Source organism: Panthera leo, chromosome C2, assembly GCF_018350215.1.
Source record: "Panthera leo isolate Ple1 chromosome C2, P.leo_Ple1_pat1.1, whole genome shotgun sequence".
NCBI classification, from domain to species: domain Eukaryota; kingdom Metazoa; phylum Chordata; class Mammalia; order Carnivora; family Felidae; genus Panthera; species Panthera leo.
Genome location: NC_056687.1, coordinates 139,388,457 through 139,414,766, shown reverse-complemented (window position 1 = coordinate 139,414,766; position 26,310 = coordinate 139,388,457). Strand labels below are relative to the sequence as shown.

Genomic DNA, 26,310 nt, shown 5'->3' with positions numbered 1-26,310 from the left:
TCTCTTTTCTAACAATGCCCTAATAATGTTAATAGTGTAGCCACTGATCAAACTGTTTATTTGCAGAAGTATCTGGCCAATTTTTCCTCTTTATGAGAAGTAAACAACACTCAGCTGTATATCATTTTACTTTAATTCTCAAAAGGAATCAATGAGATGATGTAAAAAAATTATGAAGAAACCAAAAGACTATAAAGACTAACAATGTGTTTATAGTTCCATAAAACACACCTAATAATTAACAGTAAGGGAAATGAAAGAAAATAAACATTTGTTGACGTCCTAAGAATTAGGTGTTTTATAAAACATACTGTTTACAATAGAGACTCTGAATTTGAAATACCAAAATTTGGTTAGATTAGTAGGGTGAAAAGGTGTTGATGGAGACACTATTCTCTCCAGATTGAAAGGAAAATTTAGGCATTACCGAGTACTTGTCTTAGTTAATTTGATTATTTAGTTTATTTAGCACAGGAGGTATAATGTTTTTTACTGCTTTATAAACATTTACTTTACCATTCTGTGAGATTTTGTGAATGATTCTATGGTCACAGACTAAATTCTAACATTACACAAACCATGCCCCTGGTAACAGAAGGCAGTGCATTCTGTGGAGCACTGGTGTATTTACTTATAGTCAACTGTATTATTTATTCATAGGTGTATATTTTAAAATTTCTGACTTGTTCCTGACACCAGAAATACATATTTATATTCTTCACTAGGAATATTATGGAATGTAAATTAATAATTAGCATCAATCTGATTGAAGAGGTGAATGTACTACAAAAAGGGGAAATTTCCTTTAATAGTCTTAAAGCCAAGAATATTTTTTTTATTATTTTCCCTACTTTATAAACGTGAGAAACTATAGCAACATAGGTCTTACAGTTAAAAGAACTAGTATTTCATGACAAATTATAAAGAGAAGCATTTCCTTTGGGAGACTTTTCTCCCATTATTACTGTTACTGTGCTGGAGGAAAGATGTGTTTGCTTTTGGTAGCATAAGCCTAGAGGTCTAATATGAAAAAGTATTACAAAATTATTCTATACTGGGTTTTTAACCCCAGTTTTTATGTTGCAACTTTACATATTAGTGTGTGTGTGTGTGTGGGTGTGTGTGTGTGTGTGTATGCATATATATACAATAAATATTTCCCAGTTCTAATTTATCAAGAATCTGCAGACGTGGAATGCCTAACACCATGTTATTGATTACGCCTGACTTATTTTTCTTCAAACATATGTACTTTGATTCATCTGGTTCAAAGATTTTCACTCCCTCTTAATGGTGGTCATCATTTCACAGTAGAGGTAGCTAGCTCAAACTCCCTTTTCAAAAACCTGTCCAAAAATACTCCAAAAAACTTTCCCACAGGTCATATATTGGGCAACTCCTGCAGTCTATAATAAAGAAACCAAGAGCTCATTTTAAAAAAGCTTCAGAGCCACAAAACCCCATACCTTAGTCATGAATGTAGTCTGGGGCAGATTTTACAAAGCAAGATAATGTCTTAGAACTTTTTTTGTTTAACGTGAGTATAATCACCTCCATTCCTGTCTTCATTTCCCACTGTCTCTCTGAGTTGCTTTCTTGCAGGATCCTGCTGCAAGAAATGAGTAAATGGATTAAGAATTGAGATTAAGTATGGATGCTAATGAAATAGCATGGGGTGAGTTAAATGATAACATGTAAAAAAAACACAAAGGGACTACCCATATACACATCCTTTACTGGAGACAGTCTCCATAGTAGGGATCCTAAGCAAATTATTAAAATGTGACTTAAGCATATTTTAAAAATGCTTCTCAGGGGTGCCTGGGTGGCTCAGTTGATTAAGCATCTGACTTCGGCTCAGGTCACAATCTCACAGTTTATAAATTCAAGTCCTGCATGGGGCTCTGTGCTGACAGCTCAGAGCTTGGAGCCTGCTTTGGATTCTGTGTCTCCCTCTCTCTCTGCCCCTCTCCGACTTGTGCTCTCTCTCTGTCTCTCTCTCTCTCTCAAAACAAATAAACATTAAAAAAAATAAAGAAAATACTTCTCAAAGATACTTCTTTAAAGAAAAAAACCTAATTCTCTTTTTCAGTCTTATACACTTATCACATTGTTCTACGTTTGTTAATGTGTCTCTTCTTCTAGACTGAGCTCCTTTCAGGATGGGTATTGTGATATTAAATTTTAGATCACTTAACAAATGTTTGATGAATGAGAGAATGAATTAATTAAATGAGGAAGTAATTTTTTGGGAAAAAAAAGTTTGTGGGGAAAGAAAAAAAACATTGTGTATGTAAGGTGTTACTGTTCTGAATTCAACTGTGCACCCACGTCTGCAATCTTGAGTGGTGAAAACATCCTCAGAAGACTGGAAGAGAAATTTTGTCCTGTAACAGGTGTTTGTCAGTACAGCTGCACTCATGCGCACAGGTCATTTCTGCCTCTGACAGGGATTAAACAACTGCGATTCATTTGAATTTGCAGACCACCTGCCTGAAAGTGTACTTAAACGGCAATCCTTATAGGCTTGAGTCTAACCGTGGTTGTAGTAAACAGAAAACTGAATGATACAGCTAAACACTGGCAAGGGTTCCATCACCACACTCTTGATGACTGTGAGTTATCTGTCCTGTGGACACCCTGTATTAAACTCTTGTTGACTATTAAAATTTAGAACAGATGAATGAAGGCAACATTTTACAAGGCTCAGTAGCTCTCTGTACAGTAGAGCCAATACAACATTTTTTTTATTATTTTGTTACATATCATTTACTTTATGTAGTTTAAAAAATAACACGGCAAAACATTCTTCAGAATTTCAATCACAATAATAATCACAATACCAACACATTTTTGTTATTATGTAACTAAAAATGAACTTGAGTTCCATCTTAACACACTGACTATTTACTCACAATATAAATAGTCATGGGAGAAAATGGGTGGAGGAAAAGTAAGTTCCAGAAATTAAAAAAAAAAAATTAAGTTCCAGACATCAAAAATTAGAAACCACTAAATTGATAATTTGTTATGTTTACTGTCATGTTAAGCATTTATATTTTATTTTTTTAATGTTTATATTATTTTTGAGAGACAGACAGAGAGAGCGTGTGCAGGCATGCACAGGTAGGGGAGGGGCCGAGGGAGACACAGAATCTGAAACAGGCTCCAGGCTGTGAGCTGCCAGCACAGTGCCCGACATGGGGCTCGAACCCACGAACCGTGAGATCATGACCTGAGCTGAAGTCGGACACTTAAGCAACTGAGCCACCCAGGTGCCCCTGTCATGTTAAGCATTTAAATTACCTTCATGAAATATTCTTCACAATCCTTTTTTGAGCAGATGCTGCTGTATATTTGATTAATATGTAGGCAAAACACTGATACTCTCCTTTTGATTACTTTATTATTTTCTTTCATTCTTTTCAATTCTGTATTTAAGGTTAGCAGAGCCTCAGACACTGTGTAGCAAAGTGATGAACTGATATTAGAACACCTAGGAGGAAGAAAAACATCTCACCAACAGCAGCCACAACAACTAACGATTTCAGCTGTTGCTGATCGAATTGATCATGGTGCTGTAACTGAAAGCCGTTTTGTGGGATTCATATGTTGTTCTACTAGAACACATTCTACTCCTTTGTTATGTTAAGCCTAACTCTGGTTTCCTTTCCTTAAAAGGTTGTTTCTAGCAGTGTATTAATGCTAATAATTAATAGTGAAAAAGAACCTGGCAGCTTGTTGAGTTTCAACAGAAGTCTTCAGACATAGAAAAACAGTATTATTTGACTGAAATATAATACTCAGCTATTTGAAAATGTGTCCTACATTTATAAATGCCTTCAGCTGAGTTGTTAATATCCTAGAGCAGTAAGATGAGTATCTTTCATTTATAATTAACCTACTGGGTCCAGATTTTGCTTTCAGATACTACCATCACATTATCACATAGGTTTAAAATGACATTTTTCAACTGTCAAGGCATAACTTTCAGTGAAAGGTATTTGGCTTTCAAAGACCTGCAAACAGTCCACTAGTTGAGACATGAAGTTATTCTGGCTGATCACTAGTGAAATCTTAGCTATACAAGTGTACACAATTATGAAGGCATTCACTATTTCAAAGACTGTGAGGCATTGTGTATTAGTTAATACGAAGTTCTCTTGTATAAGGGTGCTTGGGTGGCTCAGTCGGTTAAGTGTCAGACTCTTGATTTCAGCTCAGGTCATGATGTCATGGTTCATGAGTTCAAGCCCCGCACTGACACCGTGCTGACAGTGCGGAGCCTGCTTGGGATTCTCTCTCTTCCTCTCTCTGCCCCTCCCCTGCTCGCTTTTGCTCTCTTAAGTAAGTAAGTAAGTAAGTAAGTAAGTAAGTAAATAAATAAATAAATAAATAAATAAATAACTTCTAAAAAGTTCTCTAGTATAAATATTCTCCCAAACTATATTCAGTGGTGTTTTCTTTAGCATCAATAAAATTTCATTCACAACACTAAAAAATATGGAATAGTTCCATGTTTCCAGTAGCTTTTTATTTTTCTTTTTTACTCATCATAAGAGTCATGAACAATTCCTAAGAAAACACTATTATTTCCTTAACATACCCTGGAAAACTTTGTTCATTCCTGAAAACTTCTGATTTAACTTAATTTTTGATGAGGGAAATTAAGTTACATATCAACTGTTAGGTACTATGGTTACTGAAAGATCATAATCAGAGACTCCTCTCTCTTGAAGTGGTACCATTCTCTGATGGCCAATTAAAACTTAGGGTAATATAATAGCTTTTTTCAATGTTACCCAATGCACCCTTTTTAAAAATCATGCTATTCCCTTCTCTTTACTTCTCCTCCAACCCTACCCACACCCCTACATCTCCTCCTGCCATCATGACTATTTTTTTTAAGTTTATTTATTTATTTTGGGAGACGAGAGGGAGGGGAGGGGAGGGGAGGGGAGGGGAGGGGAGGGGAGGAGAGGAGAGGAGAGGAGAGGAGAGGAGAGGAGAGGAGAGGAGAGGAGAGGAGAGGAGAGGAGAGGAAAAAGGAAAAGAAAACGGAAAGGAGAAAGGAAAGGAGAAAGGAAAGGAGAAAGGAAAGGAAAAAGGAAAGGAAAAAGGAAAGGAAAAAGGAAATGGAAAGGGAAAGGAAAAGGAAAGGAAAGGGAAAAGAAAAAAGAAACTGAGATGCCTTCTGAAAAGGCAAGGTTGAGTATTTTATACCATGATGAGTTGTGTATTTTATAGCATAATTTAGAAAGGCTGCCTGTAACCAAAAAGAGACCAGTTTAGAAAGTAAAGTTACTTTTGTTGCACACCCTAGATTGGGATTGGCCACTGTATACCTCTTATGCTAAAAAATGTCTAATTATAATATGATACTATGCTATCAATCGTGTCTCTCTGTTCACTGACCCTGTAAAGCAGTATTTAAAATATGTACACACCCTCTATAACTACATTAAGAAAATTTTAACTCCCATCAAAATGAGCTAAGATTTTCTGAATTATACAGTTAGATACTCTACCATCTCTTAAAGTTTTTATTTTGCATATGAAGCTACCAGTTTTGAGAAGCAAAGGTAGTCTCTGAACTGTCTTCAGGACGAAGGGAAAGCAATGAGTCAGAAACTAAGGTCAGGAAACAGGATGGCTACATATCCAGTGCATTTACATGGTCAAGAGTTTGAGTGAGACAGTCACTGACAGAGCAAGAAAGAGGCATTGGTAACAAAGAACCAACTGGTAACAAAGAACTCGACTGTGGAGTAGACAAGTATTTCGCGCCTGTTGGAAAACAAATCCCAGAATTGTACAGACTAAACTTGCAGTTATGCACTTGAAGGGAAGTCAAAGAGGGCTGCGAGATTAGGGTTAGGGCTTCATCCTGATGTCATACTTAGGGTGGTACAATCTGATACTAACTACAGGTAAACTCTTCACTTTCACATGTTCCCTGAAAACTCGATTCCAGAATTTACTTTTATTGATGCTTTCATCTCTTCCTATATCCAAGTGTATCTGACTTCACCTGCTCACCCTTGTTTTAAATATCCTCCAAAAGTGTTCCTCTACTCCCCATCAGTTATCCTTCACTCTGTACAATTTTTGCCTGAGACTATTCTCCTCTTTGAACAAACCTCATATAAATTCCAAGTAGCTTTGGGAACCAGCCTTTGGTAAAAGAACAAACATTAAATCTCTATTATCAGTCAGGAAAGTCTAAGTTACACTGCACAAAAAACAACATCAAATTTTCAGTTATATGTATATACAAATACACAAAAATGAGACTGCAAGCATATCCACTGAAAATATTTAAGTATTTTATTCCTTTTCAATTCCAAATAGTACTCAGTGTAACAGGTCGATTTAGGATTTTTTAAAACTCTGTCGTAATTGTACACATGGAATTATATTCCAAAGAGGATTTCAGGAGTCTGGGAGCATAGCCTTTCCATTAAAGCCATTAATTCAACATTAGAGCTCTCAAATCAGAGTACTATTTTAAGAAAATAAATGTACTGAATAAGAGAGATAACTAAAAGGAACTAGAGAAACCACAGGTATACCTTTGGGGGGGGGGTAGTAATTTGACTCTAGCAACACTGTCTGACTCTTAATGATTCTTAAACATGTATCATCTACATTTAGGTAGAAATTCTTCATCTGAAATTATAGTATCTTCAAAGTCAAAGAAAATCTATTTTTAAAAGGGGAAGAAAACTGGTGGCAAGACCACTTGAAAAAATATTCATATACTCCTTTTCTTGTTCTGTCAGGGTTTTGAATCAGCTAATTTTTTTCTTTTATGCAAAGGTTCGGTTAAAATGTCCATCTGGTATAAAATGGTGTAGCTACTCTGCCTTGTTGAATGGCTCAGAGCAAAATAAATATAGTGAACTAGTTTTAAAAAACAGTTTTGCATAGGATGGTTCATAAAACTGATTAAGCCCTGCTGATAAAATTAGTGTAGAAACATCTAATATATTTGTCACAATATATAATAAACCTCTTTAAAAGAGGTGGAGAAAATGAGTTTCAAAATAGCTCCATCAAAGACATCAATAACTTATTTTTTTAAGAATCGGACTGTCAGAATCAAATTGATACAAGTGTTGTACAAGTATAAATTACAAAGTAATTTATAAATTACACAGTTAAAGATAACCATGCTGTCTATTTTGCTTACTGTAAGAATATCACAAGATAATTGAAAATAGGTTTTCAAATACCCCAATTTTTTGTTTTTTTTTTTGTTTTTTTTTTTTTTTTTTAATTTTTTTCAACGTTTATTTATTTTTGGGACAGAGAGAGACAGAGCATGAACGGGGGAGGGGCAGAGAGAGAGGGAGACACAGAATCGGAAACAGGCTCCAGGCTCTGAGCCATCAGCCCAGAGCCTGACGCGGGGCTCGAACTCACGGACCGTGAGATCGTGACCTGGCTGAAGTCGGACGCTTAACCGACTGCGCCACCCAGGCGCCCCAAATACCCCAATTTTTTGTAAGGAAAGCAAAACAAAACAAAACAAAACCCACATCATATGCTTTAAACTAATGTGCCACAAATGAACATGGCTTGAGTGCTTGCCTATGTCAAGGCACGGTAACCTATTTCTTAGCAGGGTGTCTCATTTAATCTGGCTGTAATCCTATGAGAAATGAGGCTCAGGTACTTTGAATAAATTGCCCAAGAGCAAAAGCAAAACTCAAACCCTCATGTATATTCTTTTCACTCTACTCTGCTGTCTCTGGTAAGAGTTGGAGTGGGAGTGCAGGAACAAGGGAGGTGGTCATGAAGGAGCCATGATCAGGTCCCATTCTACAGTCAGCCCTGTTTTCAACAGCACAAGCCTTACGTTTCTTTCAGGGTTCTTTGTGGCTTTTCATAACTCTACAAAGATAACTACTTACGTGTATTTGCACTCATGTTTCTTTGCAGTCTTCCAGGACTGTGGTGCTGCTGGGGTAGTGACAGAGTGCTGGGGGTCAGCTCTAGGGTAGCCTCTGCTTTGGGAAAAGTTGTGGCAGGTTTTCAGTGTGTCGACTGATACAGATAGGTCAATATAGTACCAGGCAGTGGGTCCTGGAGAGACCACCTCAGTTCCTCAGGCACGAGTCAGATATGAACGGGCCTGTGTTAGCTCATCGTGCAAAGTTCTTTTCTAAACACAGGTCTATCTACTTGTTCCTCCTGTTAGAATTCAATGAAAAATAATTTCTGAGTAACTTCTCATGACCTCTATAACTGCTATCTGTGCACTTTGGAAACTGCTTTGATGGTTCGCACATTTGAAATGGACCTGGATCTACAAAATACACACTTGGAGCATGTTAAAAACCAAAACTTAAGATACAGAATGTTTCCTTTTTTGCCTTCCTGTGGTCATTGCAAAATGATACATTTTCATCTTTGTGTAACTCTTAATTGAGCACTAAGATGTTCTTGTTTTTTATGTAATCAAACACTAATTACTTAAAAAATTATAGGTGCAACTGGAGGACATTTTGAAAATTTGGAATTCCGGTGTACTTGGGAGGGAAAATTTTATGAAACATAGTGGAATTAAATATGAGCTAGTTTTCTAAACTCTGAATGTAGAAGTAAACCTGAATCCTCAGGAATGTCGAGAAGACCTCAAGCTGCCACAGAGCCAGCTGCCCCAGGTGTATCCATGACTGTCCTCAGTGTAAAGGCTACTGATGAAAAGTGCTTCTTTAACTGGTTTTCCTGGTCAACTTTCAGTTCTTCCTGTAGATGAGAAGAGGTATCCCCAGTTGGAAAGCCCCACAGTAATGAATTCTTGGGAAGATCAACCTCAGTATTTGAACAGTACTAGAAGGCATCATTAAGAAGGCACAGAGCTATAATTAATGTTACAAACTATGACCCTTAGCCATCCAAAAAAAGTTAAATAAGCATGTTTAGTTCACTCTATACATTAAGAAAAAGAAAAGTGCTATCATTCAGAGAGATTATTGTTAAAAAAATATTCACTGTTAAAAATAAGGTCGAGCCCTTCCTCCCCATCTCCTTCTTTCCTCTATGTGACAAAGATTAATTGCATTTCTACTTGTGCTAGACCTGCACTGAATGCTGTGGATACAAGGATGAAAAAACATGTCCTTTGTCCTCAAAGAGTTTGCTATGTAATGGTTCACACAGACATATAAGCAAATAATTCAAATACAGTGTAGTATTTTATCGGTTATGTTCTAAACACTATTGGGTAGCACAGAAGATAAAATAATGAAATATTCCTGAGGAGCTATGGGGAAGACCTATCAGGACCAGCTTCAGATTCACAGTAAGTTTTCCAGTTTAATACTTCATTGTCCAGTGGTGTCAGATAAATGAGGTGCAACTATATTTGAAAAGATTACTAGTTTGGGGTTGGTCATGGTTATTCCTTTAGGATTTTAGCCTATTTTAAATGAAAAGTGGTCTTCGCTGGAGGGCAAAAATTAGAAGTTATTTCAGGCCAAAGATGAACCAATTTATAAATTTTGTATGAAGCAATTTGAACTCCTCAGAAGAAATTACTTTCTATAAGTTTAAGATATTGTTGGATACTCTTTATGTAACCATAGAACCACTTTAATATAAAATCACATATTTGAGTACTGAGGATAACACAAAGTACCTCCTATATAACTTGATGTAACTTAAAATTTTTAATAATTTTTATACAAATTTTACTTCGTATTTGGAGGTACTTATAATAGGATAATTTTATGAAAAGCCTCCTTAAAGTGAAATCACTTTAAAATGGGACCAAATATTCAGAGTAAATTGTGAGAAATTAAAACTAAAAATTTTTCAAAACGTTGATTTTTACTCTGAGAAAATCTGTAACATTAGAAAATCTTTTCTAGTTAACAGAATAGTAAAAATCGAATGTTTATTTTATTGGCATAATTGTTTGTATGCACGATAGTAAATTACTAGACTTTTAAACTGCATATTTGACTTTTACATTATAGTAACATCATTTTTTTACAAAAAGATAAAGGCTTCATCAGGTTTTTTTTTGAATTTTTTAACATTTATTTATTATTGAAAGACAGAGCATGAGCAGAGGAGGAGCAGAGAGAGAGAGAGAGAGAGAGAGAGAGAGAACCCAGAATCCAAAGCAGGCTCCAGGCTCTGAGCTGTCAGCACAGAGCCCGACGAGGGGCTCGAACTCACAAACCACGAGATCATGACCTGAGCTGAAGTCGGACGCTCAACCGACTAAGCCACCCAGGCACCCGCTTCATCAGATTTTTTTTAAGGCCTTCTTCTTTGATAATCAAGTCCTTCTGAAGAAGTTACTCTGTCATCATCCTTGTTGATTTTGTCATTCATTGGTGGCCTGGATTGTGATCCCAGCAGTACTTCATCACTGCTTTAACTCATTACAGGAAATTTTTTGAATGACTTCCATTTCACTTTATAACTGAATTGAATTTGCCTTCTATTTATTGAGAAACCAAAGTCTTTGATAGGATGAGTGTGTGTGTGTGTGTGTGTGTACACACACACACACACACACACACACACACAAGTACTAAATGGAGAAATAACATCTGAGTTAGGACTAATTTTGTAAGTAGTTGCTTCTGCACTATTTTCATTTTGTAAAGGCTTTAGTTTTCCTATGGATTGTTTTTTAACTGTAGGAACTTGTATGGATTACTGTTTCTTAACATTTAATAGAACATTTCATTTCATCTCCTTTAGTTACGTATCTCATTATGTGTGGAGTTCACCTTATAGACATTAGAATTACTGTCGAAGCCAGCCATGAAATGACAACAAAGATGATGGTGGTGGTAGTGACGGCATCCGCCATTTGTGAAGCTCCTGCTCTGCCAGCTGCTCTACTCAGCAGTTTCCATAGTAATCCTTCCCGCGACCTAGCAAGGTCAGTGTTAACCACCCTGATTTCATTGATAAGGAAACTGAGGAAATTCAGATAGGTGATGAGTGTCTTAGGAGCGAAAGGCAAACCATTCTATTCCTCAAGTTGTGCTCTTTGCACTACACTGTGTCTTTCTCTGCTATAAAGAAGCACTCACTTCAGAGTTTCCTCTTAAAAATTATGTTTTGTGGTACATATAAAATACATAAAAATTTGATTAGCTGACACTGGTAGAAATAGGTTGCTAGGTTTATATACACTGGCTATTAGGAATCTTAAAAAAACTATGTTTCTTCCTCTTGTTTGTTACTGCAAAATATTCCACAAATATACACTCTTGCTGTAGTGGAGATTCAAGAACCAAATCTGGAATGGAACATGTGGAATTAATGAAACTGGAATCTCAAAAACATCACAAAACTTTGTAATGTTTTTAAAAAATGTTGGGGCGCCTGGATGGCTCAGTCGGTTAAGCGTCGGACTTCAGCTCAGGTCACGATCTCGCGGTCTGTGAGTTCGAGCCCCGCGTCGGGGTCTGGGCTGATGGCTCAGAGCCTGGAGCCTGCTTCCGATTCTGTGTCTCCCTCTCTCTCTGACCCTCCCCCGTTCATGCTCTGTCTCTGTCTCAAAAATAAATAAACTTTAAAAAATAAATAAAATAAAAAATAAAAAATGCTTTAACCTCATGAAGTACATCCAATTCTAACAACTTATTATTTTCCAAGAGGATGGTACACTATTTCCCAATGTCTATCTAATGGAAACCTGTGATTGCCATTGGAATTGCATTTATTTAACAAAGTCTACTTCCTTCTCTACAACCCATTACTTTAAAATACCAGGACTCATTCAGCTTTGATATACACATGAGTTGAATGGAGGAAATCCAGATATTTTACAGTCTTTCATAACTATGGAATCAGGAATTTCAGAATCTAGTCTCAATTCAGCCTTTAGCAAATTTTTAGTTATTTGAAAGTATTATTTCTTATTCAAAGAGCAGCTCTGATCATGGCCTTTGGTCACAGAAACTGTTTGTATTGTGTAAAAAATCTCTTCACGAGAATCAAGCTGGTGCAGCCACTCTGGAAAACAGTATGGAGGTTCCTCAAAGAACTAAAAATAGAACTACCCTACGACCCAGCAATTTCACTACTAGGCATTTATCCAAGGGATACAGGGGTGCTGTTTTGAAGGGACACATGCACCCCAATATTTATAGCAGCACTATCAACAATAGCCAAAGTATGGAAAGAGCCCAAATGTCCATCGACGGATGAATGGATAAAGAAGATGTGGTATATATATACAATGGAGTATTGCTCGGTAATCAAAAAGAATGAAATCTTGCCATTTGCAACTAAGTGGATGGAACTGGAGGGTATTATGCTAAATGAAATTAGTCAGAGAAAGACAAAAATCATAGGACTTCACTCATATGAGGACTGTCAGAGACAAAATAGATGAACACAAGGGAAGGGAAGCAAAAATAATGAAAAAACAGGGAGGGGACAAAATATAAGAGACTCTTAAATATGGAGAACAAACAGAGGGTTACTGGAGGGGTTGTGGGAGGGGAGATGGGCTAAATGGGTAAGGGACACTAAGGAATCAACTCCTGAAATCATTGCTGCACTACATGCTAATTTGGATATAAATTTTAAAAAATAAAAAATAAAATTAAAAATCTCTTTAACATCAAACAGTATATGAAGAAGGAATCTAAAATTAGCCCATTAGGCACACACAACTTTGTGGTCCCAGGAATAATGGCCTTTCTGGAAAAATGCCTCTTAAGATGAGGTAAAACTTCAGAAGTTAATGCTTTTATTGCCTTGGGTTTTTGGGTTTTTTTTTTCTTTGTTGCTCTCTAGCATGTATAATTAAATAATGTAACATTTCTTATGTATAAGGTTTTCAACGAGCTGTCTTTTAGGCTTAGATTTTTTGGCTTCTTATATTCTCTAAGAAAAATAATGGGATTACACTCTTTAAAGCTGCCATTTTCTTGCAAGTTATTATTTCACATACGTATTATCATATGTTTGGTACATCATGTCCCTGGGACTTGCTCTATTATTATTTCTCAGCACATCTCCAAACCACCAAACCTGCTCAGGCACTAAGCATACTTTTGGATATGCTCTTGGGAATATAAGAATTGCCATATTGAAGCTAGCCACCCAGCCATCATGTCTGGTTTTCTGCTTTGAATATATTTCTGTCTTGCATTAGAGGCAGGCATTAAGGTCCCATGAGTTGCATACTTGGGCAGAAACATACAGAAATGAGACATTTCATTTTGATCACATTCAGTGATCTTTTTATGCCCTGAAGCATGGAAACTGATCTTTTGTAATTCTAGCCTAGTAAGTGTAATTGCAGCTATTTCATATTTATATAGGTCCCTAATCCCTAAACCAAGCTTCTACGCTGGGAATTCTAAGTTAATTTTATATAATCTTTTTAAAAAATCCTCTTGCTTTTTTGCAACAAATCTCCTGTCAGAACACAGGTGTCACAAAAACCACCACTAAATCTAAGCCAAAGTGAGAAAGGAAAAGATTCAACACATCATCACTGGGCACACAGATGAGTGCAAGTTTACAACCACTACTGGCTCTCTGATCTAAAAATGTGGTGGGATTGACAAAAGAACCATCAAAAGATTTTTAAAGGAGACTGTTGAGATGGGAAAGGGCCCCATCAAGTATGCCTGGGTCTTGGATAAACTGAAAGGTGAATGTGTACATGGTATAACCACTGATATATCCATGTGGAAATTTGAGAACAGTAAGCACTATTTTTCCATCACTGATGCCTCAGGACACAGGGACTTCATCAAAAACATGATTATAGGGGCACCTGCCGGGCTCAGTCAGTAGAGCATGCAACTCTTGATCCTGGAAGTGTTAAGTTCAAGCCCCATGTTGGGTGCAGAGATTACTTCAAATAAAATATTTAACACACACACACACACACACACACACACACACACACACACACACGATTATAGGCATAACTGAGGCTGAACCTTCTGTTCTGACTGTTGCTGCTGGTACTGGTGGATTTGAAGCAGGTATCTCTAAGAATGGGCAGACCCAGGAACAGGCCCTTCTGGTTTACATACTAGGTATGAAACTAATTGTTAGTGTTAACAAAATGGATTCCACTGAGCCACCCCACAGCCAGAAGAGACACAAGGAAATCATTAAGGAAGTCAACACCTACACTAAGAAAATTGGCTACAACCCCGCCATTTGTGCCAATTCCTGGTTGGAATGGTGATAACATGTCAGAGCCAAGTACTAATATGCCTTGGTTCAAGAGATGGAAAGTCACATGTAAAGATGGCAATGCCAGTGGAACAATGCCACTTGAAGCTCTGGATGGCATCCTGCCACTAACGCATCTAATGCCCCTCCAGAACATCTACAATATTGGTGGTACTAGCACTGTCCTCGTGGAGACTGATGTTCTCACACCTGACGTGGTGGTCACCTTTGCTCCAGTCAGTGTTACAACTGAAACAAAGTCTGTTGAAATGCGCCATGAAGTTTTAAGTGAAGCTCTTCTGCAGACGATGTGGGCTTCAGTGTCAAGCGTGTGTCCCAAAACGTTCGTCGTGGCAATGTGGCTGGTGACAGCAAAGATAACCACCGATGGAAGCAGCTGGCTTCACAGCTCAGGTGATCATCCTGAGCCATCCAGTCCAAATCAGTGCTGGCTATGCACTGTGCGGGATTGTCACACAGCTCACAACGCTCACAAGTTCGCTCAGCTGAAGAAGATAGATCACCATTCTGGGCAGAAGCTGGAAGATGGCCTCAAATTCTTGAAATCTGGGGATGCTGCCATCATTGATATCATTCCTGGCAAGCCCATAGTTGTGAGCCTCTCTAAGTATCTTCCTCTGGGTTGTTTTGCTATTAATGACACGTGACAGGTAATTGCTGTGCTTGTCTATCAAAGCAGTGGATACGAAGGCTGGTGGGGCTAGCCAGGTCACCAAGTCTGCTCAGAAAGCTCAGAAAACTAAATGATTTATTTCTAATATCTGGCAACCCAGTCTTAATCAGTGGTAGAAGAATGTTCTCAGAACTGTTTGTCTCATTTGGTCATTTCAGTTTAATAGCAGAAGACCGGTTAATGATAATAATGCATCATAAAACCTTCAGAAGTAAAGAAGAATGTTTTGTGGACCATTTGTGGGGGGAGGTCAGTTTTAAGTTATTAGGTTTTTAAAAATCAGTACTTAAGGGAAACAACTTGACTGAAAATCTGTCACACACTTGAGACTCCTTAAAACAAAGTTTAGTCCTCTCAAATCTCCCATAATTTATACCTGTTGCCTCTTTAGATACAAATAGCCTGATGTGGAAATGGAAAACGTACGCTGTTTCCATTGTTAATCACTGCTTTAGAGCTGTGAAAATTCCTCACAAGCTATTATCAGTTCAGGAACACTTTTCTGATCTGTTCCATGTTTTGTTTCCCTAACTTTTTTACTAATAGCAGGGGATGGGGGGGGGGGGGTTGTTTTATTTTGTTTTAGTAGCCCTAATGACCCTGCTTCTTTAATTTTTTTCTATTAACCTATCTACACTCTTTGTACAACTTTGTCTTTCTCATCTCAGTTCTGTATTATTTTTCTATCAGATTTCCTTTTTTTTTGTCTTTGTCTTAAGTTTGTCCCTGTTTTGAATCACTATCTAAATGTTTCCTGGGCTGCTCTAGTGATGCACTGTTCAACATGAATTCAGCAGGCACCTATCCCTGCTACTTAGCAGCTTAAAGTCAAAACATAAAACACTGAAATGGATTAACAAGATAATGTAATGGTAATTTAGATAATTCAAGAAACACTGAGTAAATTTAAAACAAAGGGAATCTAGAAAGTGAATACGCTGGTATTATATATATAGACTCTGTATATGAAGTTTCTAGGAAATAGAACAGAAACAAATTCATGATAGTTCAAAACTTTCTAAATGAATTTTACTGTATTTTCATAGGAGTGATGTGAAAGGAAGGATGGAGAGAGGTGTTCTTTGAAATGATAAGAAAATAGGGAACTGCTGAGAATGGCATTTTAATATTTAAGGACTTGCGTTGGAGATGGAGGAAATCATTAGCTTCACCAGTGGTGGAGGGAGAACTACCAGATTCATTTGAATATAAAGAGAATGAATGTGCCGAGTTCTAGAAACAGGAGGGAAAGGAGATGAAGAAAGACAATCGCAGAATACCAGTGGAAAATAGCAGGAGGAAGATGAATAGGCAAATGAAAACTATACTCAAGAATAGTATTCTTATAAAAAAGGGAGAAGTGAAAACTTTGAAAAGAAAAATAAATGAGGCTATTGCTTACAGAATTTTAAGCTTTTTAAAAGATGGAGTAAGGATAAAATTAGTGTGAGTGACTAGCATTTTATACACTTAACTAAATCTACAACCAGTTGTGAACATATTTTTAATGGATGTTTTTTGATTTGTTAAAATATCAATACCCCACATACAGCATTAGGGATACTTTATATTTTTCACTCAATATCATTAATTGGTTCTTTATTATTTTCTTAACTAAGTGTATTCTCACAACAGCAAATTTTCTACCCAGGTGACTGTCCTTGTTACCTAATAATTTATTTACCCACAAAATAAGAGCTGCTTTTCATTGAACAGGATATGAAGGAATAAGGTCAAAAGCAGAAGAGAAGTGTTCTGGAAATATATCGGGGAGAGAAGATGGCAGCAGGAAGCACTCACAAGCCTGTAATTTTGAAACAGACATGGTAGTTTATATAGAGCTGGAGGTAAACTGAGAATAACTAGAGAAACAAAACTTCTAAATAATAACAGATGTGGTTTTGAAAGGCATGAGGAAAGTTTCTAAGGTGGTAATAATGTTCAGTACTTTGATCTAATTGCTGATTACATGGGTTTCTTCCTATCTTAAAAGTCACTGAGCTGTATAATGTAGGAAGAAATCTTAATATTTACACATTTTGCTGTATGTAAAGTATATTAATTTTTTAAAGGCAGGAAATAAATTCACCTGAATTCTAATGGGGGTTTCAGACTAAGATATTGTTTAAATTTTTCTTTTGTTATTTCTACTGGATATACACTTGGTATTGTCTTTGATGCTACTTTTAAAATGCTCTTTAAGGTGATACCCTAGGAAGAAAAACTAGGCAGTGTATTTCATTTATAACTGTCATGAATGGAAATTTCCCAACGCTAACCTCCGTTTCAGATTCCTGCTGTTGCTTCTGCACTATTAGTTGGTGTCAGCAGGGGGTTAACAGCATTCAATTTAACCTTGCTATTTGTACTCTGTTTTGATTTTTTTTTTCTTTTTTCCACATTTAACTTCCTTACATGGATTCTCCATTTTACAAATCGTGCATGCACCATGGGGTCTATACACTGAAAGACTGTAAGTGCAGATAAGCACACAATAAAAGCACATTTAAAGATAATGTGAAGCTACAAGACATTTCTTTTTTTCTAGGAGTACAGAGGCATTGCTGTGAAAATCACTGGAACAAGAGAAAACTGAGTGAACCTACTCATACTATTATTTTTCTGAGATTATAGACCTGTTTGAAATAAGTAAGAATTGTATAGGTATGGATTAATTATAGGTTATATGTCCAGATAAAGGAGTATCTCAGTGACCGTTCTACTTGTAACTAGCCATGGACATCACATCAGATGCAATCCACTGCTCACTGAACCCTGGTGAACCAATTACTCTTACGAGTGGTCTTTGTCTTGCTCTGAGTAGATACTGAGTGTAAGACTAGATTAATGAAAATGGAAAAGAAGGAAAGCCAGCTCAAATTCTGGCTTCTCTGTAAGAACAGTAATAATGGAATATCCTTCTGTGGAGTTGAAACAAGGACAGCTCGGTTTCCCTTTTCCTCTGCTTCCAATTCCTTTCATTTCCAACCACCACTTTGCACAGCTCTAGCACACTCTTCTCTTGGTCTGAACCCCAGGATTCTGCTAGTTTCACCTTCATGTGCAGGGCATCCTCCTGGGTGCTGGAGACACCAAAGTGAAAACAACAACAAAAGTACCTCTGGTGGCTTGGAGTTGAGGGAACCCAAATCTAACACTGTATGTAGCAAGGAGGAAACATGTACTTCTGTTCTCCCAAGCACGGATTCTGCAAGCATTTCTTCAGAAATGCTGTGCTTGAGCGATTAGGAAGTATAATAACTCAGGTACTGTGCTATAATAATGGCTTACTATTATAATGGGGTGATATACTTTCTGGTTTCCACCTACTGTCCTGACACATTCATTTTTTATAAAAGCATCCTCTTTAACTCACCAAAAGTCTCCATGGTAACTTATGTGGTCACTCTAAGTCATAATAAAAATGGACTTCTCAAGAGAGGCAGGGATTGTTTAACAAAAGCCCCAAATATAAACATATGACACTTTTTTTTTTTTTAGAGAGAGAGAGAGAGAGAGAGAGAGAGAGAGAGAGAAAACGAGAATGAGTGGGAGAGAGGAACAGAGGAAGAGAGAAAAAGAGAATCTCAAGCAGACTCCATGCCTAGCACAGAGTCCATTGCAGGGCTTGATCTCAGGGCTTGATCTCAAGATCCTGCAATCATGACCTGAGCTGACATCAAAAGTTAGAGGCTCAACTGACTGAGCCACCCAGGCATCCCATGACATTAAGTATTTCAAAGTTAATGTAGTAGCAGTGATGTTTAAAAATATTATAAAGACAGAGGTGTCTGGATGGCTCAGTTGGTTGAGCATCCAACTCTTGATGTCAGCTCAGGTTGTGTGCATCGGGCTCTATGCTGACAGTGTGGACCCTGCTTGGGATTCTCTCTCTCCCTTTCTCTCTCTGCCCCTCCCCTTCTCACACACACACTCTCTCAAAACAAACAAACATTTAAAAATACATATTATAGGGGCGCCTGGGTGGCGCAGTCGGTTAAGCGTCCGACTTCAGCCAGGTCACGATCTCGCGGTCCGTGAGTTCGAGCCCCGCGTCAGGCTCTGGGCTGATGGCTCGGAGCCTGGAGCCTGTTTCCGATTCTGTGTCTCCCTCTCTCTCTGCCCCTCCCCCGTTCATGCTCTGTCTCTCTCTGTCCCAAAAATAAATAAAAAACGTTGAAAAAAAAAATTAAAAAAAAAAAAAAAATACATATTATAGGGGCACCTGGGTGGCTCATTCAGTTAAGCATCCAACTCTTGATTTCAGCTCAGGTCATGATCTCATGGTTTGTATTTGAACCCTAGGTCAGGCTCTGCACTGACAGCAGGGAGCCTGCTTGAGATTCTCTCTCCCCCTCTCTCTACTCCTTCCCTGATCAAGCTCATACATGCTCGCTCTCTCTCTCTCTCTCTCTCAAAATAAAGAAACCTAAATATAAATACATATATATATATATATATATATATATATATATATACACACACATACACATATATAATAAATATAGACACTCATTATGTGTTCTTCAAAATAAAACACTCTTTGGAAAGAGTACTATCATTACTGAGATATAATTCCTACATGATATCTATAGCAATACCCATACAATTAATGTGGAATAACCACCTACTATTTTAAAACATTAAGGTCAAAGATAATGGCATAAAATCTTTACAAAGGAATACCTGAACATTTCAATCAGGCATTCTTCAGCTTTAATAATAAAATTAAATGTTTTCATTTTTTTATTTCCAGTTCTTCATGATTAAAGTTAACCAACCATAAGCCTTCATTCTGGATATTGTTTTTAACCCATAATAAATGTAGAAAACAAACAGTGTTTAAAAACAGAGATATCAATTTTAGGTTTTGACAGATGTTTTACATTTATCTTTTTATTTACCTTTGAAGACCTATTAGTTCATATAAATTATTCTATGCATTTAAATGCATAGGTATGAAGTTGGAATTAGTAAAACATGCTCTGGTAAGAAAACAGTTTATTTTCTGATTTAATACTAATCATCCATTGCTAATGTACTATAAAATCCTACTTAAGAGAGATACTGACTCTAATTATTAAAGTTAATGGCCTCCAGTTGTCTCATCTTGCCTTTAGTGTAGGATATTAAGCATGCAGAACCCATAATTTAATTATCACCTGTTAATATTGGCTCTAAGTTCATTTCTCTCCTTTCAGGATGAAACTTCAGTGATGAGCCAATTAAAAACTATTATCTTCCTACTCAAAACACCAGCCTGCTAAGTATATCCACAGTATACAGATCACAGATCTGCTGGGATTCTCAAGATGGAACCTGCTGCCTCTTGCCTTTAGGGATTGCTAAATTAAATTATTATTTCTGTCCATTTTTCATTCTAATTTTTAAAGTCTCTAGATTACATTGGGGTGCCTGGGTGGCTCAGTCGGTTAAGTGTCTGACTTCAGCTCAGATCATGATCCCACGGTTTGTGAGTTCGAGCCCTGTGTCCGGCTCTATGCTGACGGCATGTAACCCGGAGCCTGCTTCGGATTCTGTGTCTTCTTCTCTCTCTGCCCCTACTCCGCTTGTGCTCGTTCTCTCTCACTCTCAAAAATAAATAAATGTAAAAAAATTTTTTTAACTCCCTAGATTATATAAAGATTATATCTTTCTTCTATATATATACACACTTTAAAAACCATTCAAGAAGTGGAGAATTATGTTATTCTACAATAATAAAAGGCAAACATTAAAAGAAATACATACTCATTCCTATTTGGACATCATAAGAGTAACAAAACATCAGAGAATGTGGTACAATAAGAGGGTTAGCTTTTTATAAAATCCCACTGATATGCACTGGAGAAATGCGCAGTGCATTTACAGGAATTTATTAGAAACTTTGTCCCCTGTGCCCTCCTGATATATGTACTATTCTACTGAAATCTAATTTTATCAGTTCACCCATGGGAATGAAACTCCAGGAAATTCATTTGTGTTAACCAAATTCACAAGAGATTGATTTATAACTAGTGAATCACATTTTAATTTGCCATGGGAATGCTACCTGATCCAAGAGCCAGAAACATTCACCTGATGTTTCTCAGTTGCTAGCACTACAATGAATATAAAGGTGAAAAACCATCCCTGTCCTCAATGAGTTCATAATTTGGTGAGGGGGCTTGGACAATATACAAATACAAGCCAGGCTACAATTAATGTGTGAATGGTGTATAGTGGTTAAATGTATAGATGTGGTCCAATTCTTTCCACTAGGTAGAATCCTATAGATTGGAAACCAAATTATACTTTAGGTGGGTTTTTAGTAGATACATTTTAAGGTAGGTTTCTCTCAAGTCATTCCTGGTTAATAAATTATCTTTCCTGGAGCACCTGGGTGGCTCAGTTGGTTAAGCGGCTGGCTCTTGGTTTTGGCTCAGGTCATGATCTCATGGTTCTTGAGTTTGAGCCCCACATTGAGCTCTTTGTTGTCAGCAAGGAACATGCGTGGGATTTCTCTATCCGTCTCTCTCTGCCCCTCCCTGACCTGCACTCTCCCTCTCTCAAAATAAGTAAAAAAACTTAAAAAAATAAATTATCTTTCCCTTTTATCTGCCTATTTCTGTATAAAAAACCAGAACCAGCTATCTGTAATTAGGACATCTTTGTTCTTGGAAACATTCTAGACACTCTACAAAAATTCTTAAACTATAACATGTTCAGATCCATGACGATTCTTCTTACTGCAGTTACTATTATGTCCACCTCTTCTGTACTCTAGAGTCACAGCTGGTTTGTAAGTTGATTCTAAAGTTAGTACATAAGGCAAAAATTATCTATAGTCAAAATGCCCACAAAAATTCCATAAATAGCCTATAGAGTATAAATTCTGCAAAACAATATTAACATAAATGTACAATGTTTAGTAAAACGTGACATAAAATACATAATCCAAATAAAATTTTAAAGCATTTTAATTACAGTACTTTTATTTAAATGAACATTTATGTAAAGGAATACATATAAATTAAATGTATGTATTGTGCATATCCTTGGTCACAAAACCCCTATTTGTAGATTTCCTCTACTGAATAGATTTTAAGTAGGCCACTACCTAACAATATATATTGAAAAACTTGTCTTTAAATCACAAGACAGACTGTGTTGCTTCTGAGGAGCTTTTTAGATATTTTATGTGGATTCTTATCAACTCCAGTCTCAGGCATCTCTCCTAGATTTGGATGTTAGTCTGCTTTTCTCTAATTACTATACTCACCCGAACACACCATGCACCTGGCTGGCACTGAGCCCATATTCCCACTCTGACCACAGATAGCTAACTATCTACAAGGAAGTAAAAGAAAGGAAATCAAACCTCTGACATGCATTATCTGCACTGCACTCAATCAGCTGAGCCTCAGTACCTGTATAACTGAAATGAGTTATATATATATATATACATATATATACGTATATATATATATACGTATATATATATACGTATATATATGTATATATATACATATATAAAGTCTAATGTAGCAAGCACACTGAAGCAGGAATAGCTGTGTATACATGTTTCAGCCTGCACCTTCAGTGTGTTATGATGGGACTCTGCTCACTATAATACTAATTTTAGGCAATCAGTAATGGTACTGTTGATGGTACCACTGCCTGATCATTTTCATAATAAGATCAATATTCTTTCTATGATATACAAAAGCTCTGATATGAAAGCAAGGGTAAGACCCAGCTCAATGGTTTCCCCTCACCTACTAGATCAGTCAGTGGTCCATTTATTAGATCACAGCCATTATGCAGAATATTGGGAGGATGTGGTGAAAGATGATTTTTTAGAATCTGGCATTGAAAGTGTGGAGAGCTGAGGTTCTGGAATCCAATAGTGCGTGAATTTCACCTGTTCCGCTTACTTGCTGGGTGACCTCTAACTAAGCAAGTTATGTTAAACTTTTCAAGGCTCAGTTCCTTACCTCCCTTAGGGTTTTTTTTTTAAGTAGGCTCAATGCCCAATGTGGAGCTTGAACTCACGACCCCAAGATCGATAGACGCATGCTCTACTGATTAAGCCACTCAGATGACCTTCCCTTAGGGCTTTTTAGACAATTAAATGCAATACGGTGCTTGGCACAGTCCCTGGTGTATGACTAGAGCTTAATAAACATTATATAATTTTTAATTTTGATTACAATATTTGGAATTTCAAGTTGTCAACAACTTTTATACACCTCTTGTATGTGCATCTATATGAGGTGACAGCCTGTACTTAATTTTTCTCCCTAGAAACAACAATGAAGTTATTGTTAATGAAGACACATATAATCACTACTCCCAACACCTATTTTTGGTGTCTTAAATTTAATTATTCCTCTCATAATATTTTTTTAATCTCACATATTTTTAATGTGAGATCTATGACTACAGCTGAGAGATATTAAAAGCAGAACAGAAAACCACACAAGTTTCTTAAAATAACGATATAAAGTCTCACACACATGATGTTTATATACATAACAAGGAAATACAGTCAGTAAGCAGAATATACTGAACGCTAACCACGAATGAGTTAAAAAATACCATAGTTTATTTTAAAATCACACATATTTTACTTTCATTAGTATGTACAGAAATTTCATTGTAAGATGTTTTTTTAAACACTTTCAAAGCTATGTGTGCCCCACCTGATAATCCTACTGTGGTCCTGATTATCCCTCTAAAACACACACGTGATGCTAAAGCTGAGTATGAGTGTTGCTCTGTCCTTCCAAACCCTAAAACATGTATGCTACCTAAGCAAACCCCATCCTTTGCAGGGACCAGCAAGTCAAACTCATGCTTCTCAGGTTTGGTATGTAAGCTGTTGGTGGCAAAACTTTTGTGGGTAAGTTCTCGATTTTTCTTTATTAATGTATAATAAATATCATAATCAGCCTCTAATAATTACAGGTGAAAAATAATGTTTATTCATTTTTGAGAAAGAGAGAGAAAGACAGAGTGTAAGTGGGGGAGGGGCAGACACAAAGGGAGACAAAGAATCTGAAGCAGGCTCCAGGCTCTGAGCAAAGAGCCTGATGCGGGGCTTGAACACATGAACCATGAGATCATGATCTGAGCCGAAGTTGGATGCTTAATCAACTGAGCTACCCAGGTGCCCTTTATATCCATATTTTTAAAGTGTATTATTTATTTTGAGAGAGAGAGAGTGAGTGAGTGTGTGTGTGTGTGTGTGTGTGTGTGCGCGCACGCGCGCATGGGAGCTGAAGAGGAGCAGCGAAGAGGGAGTGAGAGAGAATCCCAAGCAGGCCCCTTCTGTCCCTGAGGAGCCTGATGCGGGGCTTGATCCCACAAACTGTGAGATCATGACCTAAGCCAAAATCAAGAATTGGATATTTAACTGACTGAGCCACCCAGGCACCCCTCAGAGATTCTTTAAATGGTGTAGATATTGGTTCTTTTATTACACCTTTGAGTATGGTTTCCCTTGATTCAGAATTGAATTTGCTGAAGATATTCTTGATTTCAGGTATACTGCAACTTTTCAAAAAATGAACAATCATGGGATTTTAATACCAGTATACAAAATAATTTGAGTAAGTGAATTCCAGACACTAAGCACTGAGATGGACAGACCAAGTTTTGAAATATAACTGGTTCTGAAGTTGTGAACTACTTGAACTGAACTATATCTTCATTTTCAATAATTTTGTTCTGTGACTCACTGAGAGAGTCCACAGTGTTGTCACTGATATTTTAGTGGTGTTAGTGAATAAAACCTTGATGCTTTCTGCTGTCCTAACTGGAAAGGCACTTTATTTAATTCTTTAATTATTATTTAATTAATAATTATTAATTATTTTAAATCTTTATTTAATTCTTGTTCTCTAATGAAAACTTTTATAAAATCTCTCTATAACCCTGCTTGTTCTCTTTTGTTTCTATTTCCCACATTAAAAACAATCCAGGGGTGCCTGGGTGGCTCAGCTGGTTAAGCACTGGTCTCTTGATTTCAGCTCAGGTCATGACCTCACAATCCCGAGATAGAGTTGTATAGGGCTCCCCACTGGGTGTGGAGCATGCTTAATATTCTCTCTCTCCAAAAAAAAAAAAAAAATATTCTCTCTCTCCTCCCTTGCCCTGGCGCGCGCTCTCTCTCTCTCTCTCTCTCTCTCTCTCTCTCTCAAAACAAAACAAAACAATCCAATCCAAAGACTATACTTTCAGCATAAGTTTACAGGTTCAGGATAAGGTTATGGTATACATTAGCACTGGATTCAAATCAGATGGTCAGATATGACTTCTTTCCAGGTAAATGTGGAAAGAAATGTGTAGAAATATATCCTGTTAGCAAAATGAGAAAAGCTATCCAATATCCTAATAAATCCATAAAATTCAATGTCTGTGAACAGAAAATGTCAAATGATCATTAGCCACTAGTTTATGCAAATGTCTCAGAGAAACATAGGCTAGGTTTTTCTAGTATAGGATCAGATTTGTTTTGAAAAGAATCTCTAAGGTGATGAGTGTATGTTAATCATTCTTTTACTCCTGCAGGGCCACACAGGGCCTTCCTTGCCAAGCCAAAATCTGGTTTATAGAGCATCTCTTGCCCTCTTGCCCTGACAAAAGTATGTCAGTCAGGAAGGGACAAATTACTTACTTAAAAACAAAACAAAACAAAACAAAACAAAACAAACAAAAAAAAACCAATACCTTACAAGTATCACTTAAAAGTACCTGCAGATACTTTTTTCTACCAGTGAAAATACAGTTCACAATTTATCCCCTTTAGGACCATGATTTCAAAGTCCTGTTTCATCTATGTGATATACTTTTACATGAAAATAAAGACTTCCTTTGGTGTGATGTTGGTTATGTTGACTTTTTTTAGATGCCACATTCCCAGTGTTTTAGGCCATTGTGACCTGGAGGTGAAGGAAGATATGGACTAAAAAGGTGAGGGCAGGGCAGCTGCCGACCACAGGATCGAAGATACGCTGGTGTTCTCTATGTTCTCTATGGTCTTTATGGTCTAAGGATAATTCTCACTCTCCCCACTCCTTTCCCATCTTGGGGATAACTTACCCTACCAACTCATTTTTTTGAAAAAGTTACAACAGCTGTTGTAACTGAGAGATTATTAATTTTATTTATTGTTGGTAACTCACCAGGATTAACAATTCTATTGTCTACAGTTTATGAAATGTCAACAAAACAAGATAATTTAAGTTATTCTATTATTCGTAAGTAGTAACACTGTAAAATCTCAACCACCGATTTTACTGTGAGCATATGAATGGCATATTTGAGAAAGAAGTTGATATTCATTTTAAAATGACTCCAAATTTTTATTTTGAGAGATATATGTTACACATAATTCATTATTCTACATTTACTACTAGCCAAGTGTTCTATAATTAATTTCTTTATACATT

At 36.9% G+C, this 26,310-nt stretch overlaps 1 protein-coding gene and 1 pseudogene across 2 annotated transcripts in view; one reads left to right on the top strand and one right to left on the bottom strand.

The window, feature by feature from the left end:
• UBE2E2 (ubiquitin conjugating enzyme E2 E2) overlaps positions 1–26,310 on the bottom strand; it is a 369,863-nt gene that overhangs the window by 220,614 nt on the left and 122,939 nt on the right. The window lies entirely within an intron of this gene.
• On the top strand, positions 13,440–15,071 carry LOC122230177 (annotated as a pseudogene).